This window comes from Pongo pygmaeus, chromosome 4 (assembly GCF_028885625.2).
Source record: "Pongo pygmaeus isolate AG05252 chromosome 4, NHGRI_mPonPyg2-v2.0_pri, whole genome shotgun sequence".
Lineage (NCBI taxonomy): Eukaryota > Metazoa > Chordata > Mammalia > Primates > Hominidae > Pongo > Pongo pygmaeus.
Window position 1 is genome coordinate 17,599,289 of NC_072377.2, and position 15,611 is coordinate 17,614,899.

General features: G+C 43.5%; 1 pseudogene; it reads left to right on the top strand.

Annotated features, from left to right (window-relative positions):
- The first annotated feature begins 2,616 nt into the window (after positions 1-2,616).
- Positions 2,617-4,808, top strand: LOC129036137 (DDB1- and CUL4-associated factor 13-like; annotated as a pseudogene).
- Positions 4,809-15,611: the final 10,803 nt, after the last annotated feature.

Below are 15,611 nucleotides of genomic sequence, written 5' to 3' on the forward strand. Positions count from 1 at the left end.
GCCTCTAAGTCCTGGACCTTGGAGGGCTTCTGTAGGTGACAGGCTTTCAGACCCTCCAGTGAAAGAATTACAGTGTATACTGTTTTCTTCTTCACTCAAGGGCCCAAATGAAGGAATATTGCTGTGAATTGTCTGAATGGGTGGAGTCTGCGGTGCTTGATCTGGGTGGAAAGAATTGGTGGGAACTGCAGCTCTGAATCGACATCACTCAGGACGGTTTTGTTAACATGTAAACATTCAAAACTGTATGAAAAGCACTAAGTTGACATCAATTTGAAAGTACATTTGCATTCTTTGGGACCTTAGAATGCATCTGCATTCTTGACATTCAGCTATGTCAAGGAGATTTCAAAATAATTCTAATTTGGCACCAAATAGACCTGGCTCTGTTACCTTCCCTAGCACAGATAGGGGAGTGTGCATTTTCCTTTCCTAGGTGCCAAGAACTCACTATCATAAGTCGAAGAAGACAATCATTCAATAGAATTGAATCAAAAAAATTAAGAGTATCTTAGGTTGAGTAATTTCTTCTTATTGGTTGTATTGAGCAGTCAGAAGTATTTACCTTCTGAACTATAAGAGGCCACAAAGGCAGAGTTGCAGTGCCAGGGAAATTAGTGCTAGTGGCCTGAGAAATATTCTGGAGCACATGTGTCCCATGAATTGGCACTTCGTCTTCTGCACTTATCACTGCTTTCCATAGAGAGGAGATCGTAACCCCTTTATTGGACTCTAAATCTCATTTTAAACCTCTGAATTATGCCAACACCTTGTAAGGGAAATTAGATACCTACATGGTCTTTTATCCTCAATGTGGCAGATAAATTGAATGAATGAATAGTGATCAAGGATATTAATAACTTAATATGTGTTCATTGCTTAAGTTATACCACACAAGAGGCTAAGGATTTTACAGATATGAGCTCACTTATTCTCACAGCCACCATATATTGTATCAGTTAACTTGGACTAAGTAATGCCTCAGTTAAAAAATAGTCTCCAGATCTCAGAGGCTCACAGCCATTCATGTTTGCTTCTCGCCCACATGCTGTGTCCGTCGTGGGGCTGTGTCATGGAAGGAAGTGCAGTACGTGGGTGGAGATTGGTAGTCTCCAGGAAAAAGGAAAGGAATGATGGCAAGCCAGGAGCTAGTTCTTGAACTTCTGTTCAGACGTGAAACACATCACATCTCCCCTCAATTCAATGGCCAAAGCAAGTCACAGTGTCCCTCCTGACCTCAATGAGCTGGGGAGGTTTTATCCTACTACATGGAAGGGCATCTCAAATCCCATGGCCACGTGTGATATCAGTGGATGGGGAAAGCACAGTCCTCCACCAGGGAGGGGCAACAAATGTTTTGGGTAATACAACCCCCCACAGATAGATACTGTTATTTTCCCACTCTACTGGTGAGGAAAATGAAGCAGGGTAAGGATGGCGTCCAATTCTCAAACTCTCTAAAGGAAGCAATTGATTTGAACACCTAAAAGACTGTATAGATTTTATCGAATTCAAATGCAAGCAAAGCAAAACAGAACAAAAATACAGTGTCAGGGACATAATCACACAGAAGCATCAGAATCAACCCTATATATCACTTTTTTTTTTTTTTTTTTGAGTCAGAGTCTTGCTCTGTCACCCAGGCTGGAGTGCAGTGGTGCAATCTCAGCTCACTGCAACCTCCGCCTCCTGGGTTCAAGCAATTCTCATGCCTCAGCCTCCCAAGTAGCTGGGATTATAGGCGCCCACCACCACACCCAGCTGATTTTTGTATTTTTAGTAGAGATGGGGTTTCACCATATTGGCCAGTCTGGTCTTGAACTCCTGACCTCAGGTGATCCACCCGCCTCAGCCTCCCAAAGTGCTGAGCCACTTTGGGAGCCCGGCATACAGGCGTGAGCCACCACCCTCCGGCCTATATGCCACTTTTTAAAAAAAGAACAAAAATTAATTTTCACCCGAATTTTCAATATCCCAGGATGTAGTTAGGGAAAAAAAAATCAAATGTTAAGAAATTCTCTATGAGGAAAAACACCAAGAGATTTCTTTTCAAAAGACCCAATCTAAGGATGGGTGCGGTGGCTCACGCCTGTAATCCCAGCACTTTGGGAGGCTGAGGCTGGCGGATTGGTTGAGGTCAGGAGACCTGCCTGGACAACATGGTGAAACCCCGTCTCTACCCAAAATTACAAAAGTTAGCCAGGTGTGGTGGCGCATGCCTGTAGTCCCAGCTACTCAGAAGGCTGAGGGAGGAGGGTCACTTGAACCCCGGGAGGCGGAGGTTGCAGTGAGCTGAGATCGCGCCACTGCACTCCAGCCTAGTGACAGAGCGAGACCCTGTCTAAACAAACAAACAAACAAAACAACAAAAAAAGCAAAACAAAAGCAGCCAATGGAATCTTATCTGACTTATACAAATGGAATTCAGATTCTAAAATCAAGAGTCCAGACACCTAAGGTGATCTCAGAGAAGATCTTGTTTCATATGGGGGATTCTGTAGTGTTTTACATTTCTCATGTGACTTTGAAATTTGCCAAATGTAAGAAATAGCTGAGAGGCAGTAAGTATTGTTATTTTAAGGGGAAATCATTTCTACGAGAAAATAGGAACCCGGAATGAAAAGCTCGTGGAGTTTGGCAGGAAGAACAACCAAGAGGAAAGTGAAGATGCTGAGCTGGAACCCGGATAACTATGTCCGTGAAAGCAAGTTGGATTTACAGACTTCCCAGAAACTATGATACATCCTTCTGCGGTCCCACGAGAATGCGTAAGAGATTTAAATGCTGTCAAACTGGAAAGAGTATTTGCAAAACCATTCCTTCTTCCCTGGATGGTCACTGAGACGGGGTCAATTTCTTGGCGAAGCATCCAAGGAGCCTGGCTCCTGTCCTTTCTCGGCCATGTGATGGAGAGGTTAGAATTTGGAACCTGACTCAACGGAAATGTGTCCGTACAATACAAGCACATGAAGGCTTTGTACGAGGAATATGTCCTCACTTTTGTGGGGCTTTTTTTTTTTTTTTTTTTTTTTTTTGAGACGGAGTCTTGCTCTGTCGCCCAGGCTGGCATGCAGTGGCGCTATCTCGGCTCACTGCAAGCTCCGCCTCCCGGGTTCACGCCATCCTCCTGCCTCAGCATCCCGAGTAGCTGGGACTACAGGCGCCCGCCACCACTCCCGGCGAATTTTTTGTATTTTTAGCAGAGACGGGGTTTCACCGTGTTAGCCAGGATGGTCTCGATCGTCTGACCTCGTGATCTGCCTGCCTTGGCCTCCCAAAGTGCTGGGATTACAGGCGTGAGCCACCGCGCCCGGCCGGGACTTCTTTTTTTTACTGTTGGCGATGACAGTACTGTGAAGCAGTGGGAATTGGAGGGACCAGGCTATGGAGAAGGGGAAGAGCTTTTGCATACGGTGTTAGGAAGGCAGCGGACACTGGGATTGATCATCACTGGAAAGAATCTGTTTTTGCCACATGTGGACAGCAAGTAAACATTCGGGATGAACAAAGAACTAATCCTGGCCGGGCGCGGTGGCTCACACCTGTAATCCCAGCACTTTAGGAGGCCAAGGCGGGTGGATCACGAAGTCAGGAGATCGAGACCATCCTGGCTAACACGGTGAAACCCCGTCTCTACTAAAAATACGAAAATTAGCCGGGCGTGGTGGCGCGTGCCTGCAGTCCCAGATACTCGGGAGGTTGAGGCAGGAGAATCGCTTGAACCCAGGAGGCAGAGGTTTCAGTGAGCCAAGATTGTGCCACTGCAATCCAGCCTGGTGACAGAGAGAGACTCCGTCTAGAAAAAAAAAAAAAAAATTCACTTAAAAGTCATCCTGGGCTTATTACTTATTACACAGTAGAAATTAGCCAAGCAGGCGACACTGTGTTTTTTTTGAACAAGCCTGCCACCTTGTGGTTATTTGGAAAACCAGACTGGCAAAACCAGTGCTCTGCAATGCCTTTGCTTCCACACGTATTTATTGAGTGTCTAATGTCACAGTCACCAAGCCCTGTTCTAGGCTCTGAGCTTACAACAGTGAATGAAATGGACAAGGAGCCACACTATTCTGGAGTTTATGTCTCATAGCATAAGAAATGTGTATCTAAGTTAGTATTTGGAAACGTATCCCACCTTCATCAACCTCTTAACCTAATAGCCTACCTACGTGCAAGCCCCTCTTCCCTATAATTCCTCCTCCTGTAGGTGGGCAAAATACCCCTGTTCCTATAAAGCCCATCCCTTCCCTGTTTCTATCCCCTGCACCCAAACACACCTTGCCTTTTCAAGGACTCAAGGACTTTGCATCTGTATCTGGCCCCTCTTCCTCCAACATTCAGCTCCCTGGCCCTTGTACACCCATCGGCATATACACACGCTCTCAAAGCCTTCATTACAAAACCTTTTCCTTAATCCAAAATTCTCTCTAGCTAATGCTGCATTTCTCTGCTTCCTGTCACAATCAATAAAACTTCTGGAAAGTTTCGTCCGTGTTCAGTCTCCATTCCCCTCCACTCGCCTTAGCCCAGGACGTCTGTTATCACCACTCCCCTGGAACCTGTCCAGCCCGGGCCACACACTGCCCCCATCCCCAAAGCGCCCCTGGGTCCTCATCCCGCTCTATCCCTCAGCACTGAACACAGCAGACTGCTGCCCTTGCCTCCTTCCAGCAATCCTTTTTCGCTCTCAACTAGCGGCACCCTGTACCCACTACCACCCTCTCCTCATGATTGCAGGGCTGGCTCTCATGGTTCAGCTCTCCTCCTCCTACACGCCTTCCACAAGCATTCTAGAAAGCGACCCGTCCTGAGAGGAAGCACTATCTGGAGTGACCTTATTCTTTTTACCCCTTATGCTGGCAAGCCCTGCGTCTGCCCTGTTTGCTGCTGAATTCCCAGCACTCAGGAATAGTTTCCAGCGTTTAATAGGTGACCCAAATTATGTTTAGTTTGCATATGTTTAAAATCCATGTTGCCATAGTGGCCACCCCATCCCATCCTGGTGTAGGGGTAATCTGGTATTTCAAAAACAGAAGCAGAAAGGCGTTGAACTGACTGGAGCAGCATCTTTGGCACTGAGAAGATCCTTTAACCTCAATGTGTCTTAGATTCTCAATTTATAATATGAAGAAATTGGACTACAGTGGAGATGACAATGACATATCAGCTTTGGGGTGAGATCAGATTAATTGGCAGTAGAATCTGGGGCATAGTATTACAAAAAACTTTTTAGCCACAGAAAGAATGCTTTGATTGATTGATATTGATTGGTTATCAACACCTACCCCGAATGTGGGAGGTGACTTGGCTGTGTATTTTTGGACATGGTTTCTTTCAGTTCTAAATTTTAAACAGTGTTTTAAAAAGCTTTTCAAAACACTGTTGTTTCAACTGAATTTAATTTAATTAATTTTTTTTTTTGAGATGGAATCTCGCTCTGTCACCCAGGCTTGAGTGCAGTGGTGCGATCTCTGCTCACTGCAACTTCTGCCCCTGGATTCCAGCGATTCTCCTGCCTCAGCCTCCCAAGTAGCTGGGACTACAGGTATGCACTACCACACCTGGCTAATTTTTGTATTTTTAGTACAGACAGGGTTTCACCATGTTGACCAGGCTGGTCTCGAACTCCTGACCTCAGGTGATCCGCCCGCCTCGGTCTCCCAAAGTGCTGAGATTACAGGCATGAGCCACTGCACCTAGCCTCAGTTGAATTTTAGAATTGAACTAGACAAACTTTTGAAGGGTTCTCAATATGTAGTGATATAATAAAAATGAAATTCAGACTCAGAATTATTAAACTGCAGTCTTCAGGAATTAATCTAAGATAACTGAAAATAGATCTGCATCTATTCGTTTAGCCAGGATTCATCTGCTATCCTATATCATGAGGCAAAAGTATTATATTGTAGAATATTAAAAAATGTCCCATTCAGAAAAATGGCGTGCACTAAACCTGGCATTTATTCGGCTTCCTGTTTCATTTCCTTTTATCTCTATGCCTTTTAGTTGACTGACATTACTTGCTTTCTTTCCCCCATTTTGCTTCCCTACAAGGAGATAATTCCAGATTACATTGGCAGATATTTCAAGCTATATTCAATTACTAGGATATTGTGAAATTCATGAGATTAAAATAAAATAGACCTCAGAAGGGAGTATAAGCCTCTCCTAATGGAAATCGGGATTAAATTCAAATGTCATCACCTTATGTCATAAATGTTTTGAGTGGATGAAAAAAACAATGAAATGTATTTAAATACATGAAAGAATGTACAGAGTTAACCTTAGTGAAAAGAAAAAATAATGATTTGAGAATGTGGAAATATTCACATGAAATTCTGTATATGACATGTTAGAAAATTAGAGAACTCTTTTTTCTCCATTTATTTTTTGCTCCCAGATAATTTCCTAAGGTAGATAAGATAATACATATTAAAGCAATTTGAGTTATTTGAAAGGAACCTTCAAACTCACATTATTATAGTTTAGGAGTGATTTTAGCAGGAGCAAATTATTAAAGATACAGATCAGGAATGGGCAAACTGCTTCCCTTGTGTCAAGAGTGACCTGCTAGGTGTTATGTAAATAAAGTTTTATTGGAACATAGCCATGAACATTTGTTGACACATTGTCTGTGGCTGCATCCTGATACAGTGGCAGTGGTGGGTAGTGTCAACAGAAATCTCATGGCTTTCAAAGCCAAATATATTCACTATTTGACCCTTTATGAAAAATTTTGCTGACTTCTGCTCTAGATTATCAGCCTCTGTATCAGACTCTGTATTTCTGAAAGCATGGACTCTGTGCTTAAACTTAGTTTTCAACTGCTCTTAAAAAAAATGTCGGCCGGGTGCCATGGCTCATCCTGTAATCCCAGCACTTTGGGAGCCTGAGGCAGCAGGATCACCTGAGGAGTTTGAGACCAGCCTGGGCAACACAGTGAAACCCTGTCTCTACTAAAATACAAAATATTAGCTGGGCGTGGTGGCAGACGCCTGTAATCCCAGCTACTTGGGAGGCTGAGGCAGGAGAATTGCTAGAACCCGGGAGGCGGAAGTTGCAGTGAGCCGAGATCCATCACTGCACTCCAGCCTGGGCGACAGAGCGAGACTCTGTCTCAAAAAAAAAAAAAGTTAGGGTCAGGCGTGGTGGTGGCTCACACCTGTAATCCCAGCACTTTGGGAGGCCAAGGCGGGTGGGTCACCTGAGTTCAGGAGTTTGAGACCAGCCTGGCCAACATGGCGAAACCGTGTCTCTACTAAAAATGATTCCAGTTACTTGGGAGACCGAGGCATGAGACTCAATTGAACCTGGGAGGTGGAGGTTGCAGTGAGACAAGATCGAGCAACTGCACTCCAACCTGGGCAACAGAGAGAGACTCTGCCCCCCCAAAAAAGTCAGTACTTTTGAGATTATCTGTTAATGACAACATTAAGAAGTATAATGACATGGCGGGGCCTGGTGGCTCACACCTGTAATCCCAGCACTTTGGGAAGCTGAGGCGGGTGGATCACCTGAGGTCAAGAGTTTGAGACCAGCCTGGCCAACATAGTGAAACCCCGTCTCTACTAAAAATACAAAAAAATCAGCCGGGCGTGGTGGTGGGCGCCTGTAATCCCAGCTGCTCCAGAGGCTGAGGCAGGAGGGTCGCTGAAACCCAGGAGGCAGAGACGCAGTGAGCCAAGATTGTACCACTGCACTCCAGCCTGGGCGACAGAGTGAGGCTCTGTCCCCCGCCAACCCACCAAAAGAAAAAAAAAAGAAATATAGTGACAAACACACGTTTATGCAGTGGGTGGCATTTTTTATACCAGTAGTTACATATGTCCTTTAGGCTCATTCCACGTCCCCACCCTCAGGTGGGGTCTTCAGCATCCCCATCCCAGAAGGAGCTCGGGAGGCTGAGGCAGGAGAATTGCTACAACTTGGGAGGTGGAGGTTGCAGTGAGCTGAGATCACGCCACTGCACTCCAGCCTGGGCTACAGAGCGAGACTCTGTCTCAAAAAAAAAAAAAAAAAGTCCGGGCCCGGCGTGGTGGCTCATACCTGTAATCCCAGCACTTTGGGAGGCCAAGGCGGGTGGATCACCTGAGGTCAGGTGCAGGTGTCAGGTCCCTGGTCTTCCAGTTCGAATCTCCTCCCGGTGTTCCCCAGGAGCCACTTAGGGTGCTTCTGCGTGGATCCAGTGGGTTGCTGGGGAACAATTGCCCTCTTCCTGGCCCAGGTTGCCTCTTCCTTTCTCTGTGCTTCCTGCCTCTTGTGCTTCCCCCAGCAATTTGCAGGCCCTTGAACAGGTTTTTTTAAATAGGATTTTTAATTTTATTATTAATCAATTTTTAAAATTGACAAGTAAAATTATATATATTTATGAGGTATACAACATGATGTTTTGATAGATGTATACAGAAAATGTGAAATGGCTACATCAAACTATTTAACATAGGCATGGCCTCACATAGTGACTACAGTTAGTAACAATATATTGCATAATGACAATTGCTAAGAGAATAGATTTTAAGTCTTCTCATCCTTCAGAAGATTTGAAACAGCTACTAACAAGACGTGGGGTGTCCATTGTTAGAGTCCCACTGTGCCCTTCCAGGCAGAAATGGTGGCCATAATGCTGTGGTTCATGCCTGTAATTCCAGCACTTTAGGAGGCTGATGGGGCTGGATCACCTGAGGTCAGGGGTTTGTGACCAGTCTGGCCAACATGGCGAAACCCTGTCTCTACTGAAAATACTGAAAATACAAAAATTAGCCAGGCATAGTGATGCCTGTAGTCCCAGCTGCTTGGGAGGCTGAGGCAGAAGAATTGCTTGAACGCAGGAGGTGGAGGTTTCAGTGAGCCAAGATCGCACCACTGCACTCCAGCCTGGGTGACAGAGAGAGAGAGAGACTCTGTCTCAAAAAAAAAAAAAAAAAAAAAAAAGAAAGAAAGAAAGAAAGAAAGAAAGAAAAATGGTGGCCAAACATAAACATAAACCAAGGTCTTAAACTCAGAAGCTGGAGGAGGAAGAGGAGGAGGCCCTTAAAATACAAATATTTCTTATTGTTTTTCTGCCAACACAATACTTCAAAAGTCAATTTTTGTTCTTCAGTATTTGTTTAAAGTTCAACCCAAAATGTCTGGTATTTAGTAAAAGAAATCTGGGTGGAGGGGTCAAGAACTCCCTAATATCCATCCAAAATCCCCCAGGAGACTGGGGTCCCCAGGTTGAAAAGCTCTGCTTGAGACACATTCTTGTGGAGGCAGAATCAGAAACTGAGATGTGTATGTTTTGAAGAGACCTTCCTTCCCCAGTGGAAATGCTGACACTGACCAAGGACAAGCTTCCAGCTCCTTCCCTCCACCCTCCACCCCATGGAGGGAGAATCTCACTGTCAACTCCAGCACAAAGTTGCCTGTCTGGACAACATTATTTTTACCTTCTCAGAAAAACGCTTTAGAAGAATTATATGATGGTCTCTGCCCTTTGGAGGTCGACATATGTATTAGTTCATTTTCACACTGCTATAAAGAACTTCCCTGAGACTGGGTAATTTATAAAAAGAGGTTTAATTGACTCACAGTACTGCATGGCTGGGGAGGCCTCAGGAAACGTATCGTCATGATGAAAGGGGAAGCAGGCACGTCTTCCATGGCAGCAGTAGAGAGACAGGGCAAGAGAGGAACTACCAAACACTTATAAAACCATCGGATCTCATGAGAACTCACTCACTATCACAAGAACAGCATGGGGGAAACTGCCCCATGATTCAGTCACCTCCCACCATGTCCCTCCCTCAACACCTGGGGATTACAATTCGAGATGACATTTCGATGGGGACACAAAGCCAAACCACATCAATATAATATGTGGCCTGATGAGAAAATTTATTTATCTCTAGTAAAAATATACATGAAAAAATTGACTTTAAGAAATTTAGGCTGGGCATGATGGCTCATGCCTGTAATCCCAGCATTTTGGGAGGCGGAGGCAGGTGGATCACCTGAGGTCAGGAGTTCGAGACCAGCCTGACCAACGTGGTGAAACCCTATCTCTACTAAAAATACAAAAAATTAGCCAGGTGTGGTAGTAGACGCCTATAATCCCAGCTACTTGGGAGGCTGAGGCAGGAGAATGGCGTGAACCCAGGAGATGGAGGTTGCAGTGAGCCGAGATTGCGCCACTGCACTCCAGCCTGGCGACAGAGAGAGACTTTGTCTCAAAAAAAAAAAAGTTGTAATGGTCAGGCTTGGTGGCTCAAGCCTGCAATCTCAGCACCTTGGGAGGCTGAGGCAGGGGGGTTGCTTGAAGCCAGGAGTTTGAGACCATCCTGCGCAATAAAGTGAGACCCTATCTCTACCAAAAAAAAAAAAAAAAAAAGTTTTAGGATGCCTTGGTGTTGAGGCTCTTGGTTGCACTGAATTTGTTTAATTTTATTGAAGAGCAAAAGTCATAAAAATCAGCATAGCCCTGATTCAGCAGCAATGCTGTGTCATAGAAGATCATTCAGAGATACTGGGAAGAACACAAAAAACAATGTCATATGAAAAACAGAACTTTGTATTAGTGTTGTGGGCTCATCAATACAAAAAGGTTAATATATGAACGGAGAAGGTAGGGGCTAACTATAGGCTAAAACGTTCTTTTCCTGTAAGCGCTAGTCATTTGATCAATGACCTCAACATGAATAAAGCTAGAGAGGAGTTTCCTTTGCACTAGAAGTGGACTGGAGACCTGCACCAGGGGTGGAATATCTTTCTATTTGCTCTGAGGTCAAAATGAGTGGAAATAATGCAACAAAGTCAAAGGAGAAGTGCTAGGGTTTTGGCCTCATTCTTGACTCACATGGCATCACTCATTGTAAGATGAAGAAGCAGAAAGACACAGAAAGCAGATGTATGGTGTTAAAAAGAGTCCGGGGGGCTGGGCTTGGTGGCTCATGCCTGTAATCCTAGCACTTTGGGAGGCCAAGGCAGGCGGATCACCTGAGGTCAGGAGTTTGACACCAGCCTGGCCAATATAATGAAACCCAGTCTCTACTAAAAACACAAAAATTAGCCGGGTGTGGTGGTGAGTGCCTGTAATCCCAGCTACTCGGGAGGCTGAGGCAGGAGGATTGTTTAACCAGGGAAGCGGAGGTTGCGGTGAGCCAAGATAGTGCCACTGCATTCCAGCCTGAGCTACAGAGTGAGACTCCATCTCAAAACAAAACAAGACAAAACAAACAAACAAACAAACACAAAGCCCAAAAAACAGCCCAGGGAAAGTTGATAAGAAGGCAGGGACTTCTTAGCCCTGAACAGGAATCCTGAGCAACTCCTAAAATTGTATATTCTGATTACCAAAGTAACAAATGGTCATTGCAAAAACATTTGTTCAACATAAAACGTTATAACATGGAATGAAAGATAAGCTGTCCTCTGTCCCACCTCTGAAATGACACCAGTGCCCAGCGAGATCCACTCTTAGCAGTCTGGGGTATTTTCCCATGTTTTTGTTTATAACATCAATGGGACAGTCCCTACATACTGTTCAGCAACTTGCTAGAGGCATCTAAGAAGTCGTTTTTGACAACTTCCCTTGTGTTTGACTGTGATAAAACGAATACCTTAATTACCATGAAATTGCTTTTCTTTTTCTGTTCAAGTTTTTCCAGGAACACTGAGGCTTCAAGACGGTGACCATGATTTCTTGTCGTGCCAAGTACCCTGCTACATCTTATGTTCATCTACCACATTTTCATATATGCCGTTCTGTTTCCCTTGAAACTACTGACACAGTAGCTTGGTTTTGCTTGTTTGTTCAAACCTGGCTCTCTTATTTCTTATCATTTACTTTCCTCCTGTAGAGAGAAATCATTCTGACACTGAGTTGAACTTATCTGAGTAGGAGATTCCTAGGCTTGAAATGCAAGAGGGCTATGGTATCTGTTTGGGAGTCTTAGGGAGTTTATCAAAAGAGCAGAGTTAGGTAGACACTGGAATTTGGTCCGTATTTGCACTTTAGAGAAGTAGGCAAGGCAGCATCCCTTAATTTATTTACTTATAGTAAAAATGTGCATCCTTTGCATTCTGGTTAGCAACTTGCTTTTGCACTTACCAATTTATTTCAGGCACCATTCCTTGCATTGAAGTTAAAGTAGAAATATTCTAATTATGGTAAGGGCTGATCTGAGAGTAGAAGCAGGTGGTGCTGAGGAGTGGATGCAGCACACAGTATTTAACACTAGGACCTCTACAGTCTCCATTATTCAAAGGTGGAGCCATGTAAATAATTGTTCTACAACATTCTTTATGCCATTGTAAGGTAACTTGTTCTCTGACTGGTTTAATCGAGGACTGTTTTCCCAAGACTGAGCTTGCTATGCCATAATCCCCTCCCTGGCGTCTGTAGGAACAGGTAGGCACTGCATGGAAAAAGCCCTCGCTGCTTAGGAGGCTATCACCTTTTTACCATTGGTTTGTTACAGGAAAGGGTCCCAATCCAGACCCCAAGGGAAGGTTCTTGGATCTCATGCAAGAAAGAATTCAGGGCAAGTCCATATAGTACATTGAAAGCAAGTTTATTAAGAAAGTAAAGAAATAAACATGACTACTCCGTAGGCAGAGCAGTGGCATGGGCTGCTTGGCTGAGGATACTTATAGTTATTTTTTGATCATATTTTAAACAAGAGGTGGATTATTCATGAGTTTTCTGGGAAAAATGTGGGCAAGTCCCGGAACTGAGGGTTTTTCCCCTTTTTTGACCATATAGGGTAACTTCCTGATGTTGCCATGGCATCTGTAAACTGTCATGGCACTAGTGGGAGCAATGAGGACAATCAGAGGTCACTTTCGTTGTCATCTTGGTTTTGGTGGGCTTTGGCCAGCTTCTATACCACAACCTGTTTTATCAGCAAGGTCTCCAAGACCTTGCTGTATCTTATCCTGTGACTTGGAATGCTTAATCTCCTGGGAACGCAGCCCAGTAGGTCTCAGCCTTACTTTACCCAGCCCCTATTCAAGGTGGAGTCACAATGGTTTAAATGCCTCGACAATTTTATGTATTTTCTTAATAGAAAATGCTGGGCCAGGCGCGGCGGCTCACGCCTGTAATCCCAGCACTTTGGGAGGCCGAGGTGGGCGGATCACGAGGTCAGGAGGTCGAGACCATCCTGGCTAACAAGGTGAAACCCCATCTCTACTAAAAAAAAAAAAATTTAGCTGCGTGTGGTAGCAGGCACCTGTAGTCCCAGCTACTTGGGAGGCTGAGGCATGAGAATCTCTTGAACCTGGGAGACGGAGGTTGCAGTGAGCCAAGATCGCACCACTGCACTCCAGCCTTGGCAACAGAGTGAGACTCTGTCTCAAAAAAAAAAAAGAAAGAAAATGCCGGTGACTAGAAATGTACTTTGGGACTGAAAGGATAAGTGGAGGAATTACAGTCTATGAAAGGGAGAAGGGGGTTGGGAATGAGAGCTATTCGGGTAGACAGGATTGTTTTTATCTGCCTCTCATCTTGGGCAAATGTTCCTAATGTAGCACCAAGGCCAGGCTGTCCCTTCCATTTCAAGTCCAGTGCTTCGTAGTAAACAAATGTTTGCTCAGGTTTCCCAGCTATCCGTTTACAGTACACGAAGAGGAAATTAAATAGGGAAGCAAGGTTAAGTCATTTTCTTCCAGTTACTCGGTGTGCAGTAACAGGGAATGCAATTCAAAATCATTGCTTTTAGTCTTTGACATACCTCTTGAAACTATTGCCTCAATTTGTGTTATAGTGGAGAATGTGGTTAATGAAGGGCTCAGCACACATTGTGCGCTGCAGGCCCTTGTTAAAATTTCTCCATTAAATTTTGTGCCTCCAAGCCTTTGCCCTGCTGAAGATACCTTAAGCCAGAGGAAGAGGCAGCTTCCCTCTGCAGCATGCGCTCTTAGGAAAAAAAAAAAAAAAAAAAAGATCAGGCATTTTCCAATTGGGCAGCAACTTGATGCTCATTTAAACCTGGGTTTCTCAACCTTGCCATTATTGACATTTTGGCCCAGAATGACTGTCATGGGGTTGTCCTGTGTGCATTGTGGGATGTTTAACAGCATCCCTGGCTTCTACCCACTAGATGCCAGTAGCACTTTTTCCTCCTCACCCTTTCACCTACCATAGTGACAACCAAAAATACCTCCAGATATTGCCAATTGTCCTCTGGATAGCAAAATAGCCCCTGATTGGGAACCACTGATTTAAACAAAGGAAGTCCTTTCACTTGGCTGTGTGAAAGGTGAGGTTGTAATAATGGGTAGGGTTGGGGTAGGAAGGAAGAAAGACGAATATATAGATTTCAATATTTTCTTTTGGTTAAAAAATTATAAATATATTTAAGAGAAAAAAAGCTGTACACTTTCATCTGTAATACTGTCTGGCCTTTTGCTTGCAATTTGCAGATAAGATTTTGTAAACAAATTGCAGCAAGCTGGTCCTCCACCGAAAACTTACCAGTAGAGCTGAATTTACTTTCAAATTCTCTAAATGGGTTTCTGAGGGTTTGGATTAATGCAGTGGCCTTGAACAGGAACTATCCAGAAAGATGTCAAGCAAAGGTGGCTAGAGTCACACTCGGGTGACACTACTGTCACCATGCTTTTGATTCATTCTTGTTCTACATCTTTTATTTGAGATTTTAATCCTCTTTTTACTATTTAAGAGGAAAGGATGGGAACTGAGAAAGACGCTAGGCCTTGGTGGGTGATGTGGGAGGTGGGGAGAGGGAAGATAAGAGTGAGGTTTTGAGGCTTGATGAGGTCTGTATAATTATCTATTGTAGGTGTCTTAGTTGACACAATAGATATGATTTGAAAAGCTGAACGCACATGGAAATTTTTGTAAACTGACTAGTAATTTAAGTGACAATGAGTCCATTATATTGCAAGCAAAGACAAATCTTTTAGAAAAAAATTAGTAATCATAGAATGATTTATCTTTTGGATAATGATTTTCATAATGCAGGTTATGCTTCTCTGGAGCAAGTTATGCAGGCAATTAAAAATGACAATGGAATTCAGTTTATAACCGATGAAATCCAGCTTTGTTTGTCAAAAACAAATGCATTCATTCCATTTGGAGAGTAAAACAGTCTTTTTTTCATGAGCATAATGGTGAAAGCTAATTAAATTTATCATAAATTACACCCTTAACATTTGTTCTCAAGATCATTAGTCTATAATCTAAACAGACACATTCACAATAGTTGATGTTAACAGTTTTCTAAAATTCAGAACTTTAAAGGTTTATTCATTTATTCCCTAAGCATCAGTTTAAAAAAATGTTTTAAAGAGCATACACATTAAAAATGTATGATATTAGATGAACAACTAAAAATTAGACTAAAAACATCGCCAAATTGGATTTTATGTAGTAATATAGTTACATTGAGAGGTAACATTTTGGCAACCATTTGCTGCAAACCTACAAATTCTGTAAAAGCTTCTAAAGATTAATAGCACTATCAGTCAGTTGCATCATTATCTCACTGAAGATGAATTCTCACCCTCCTTTAAAAAGATTTAAAAAAATGTTTTAAGAGAACAACTAAATCTGATGGAAGACAAAATTAAGGAGACCTGCAGTTCTCCTTGTTGGTGTAAGCTTTTGCCTC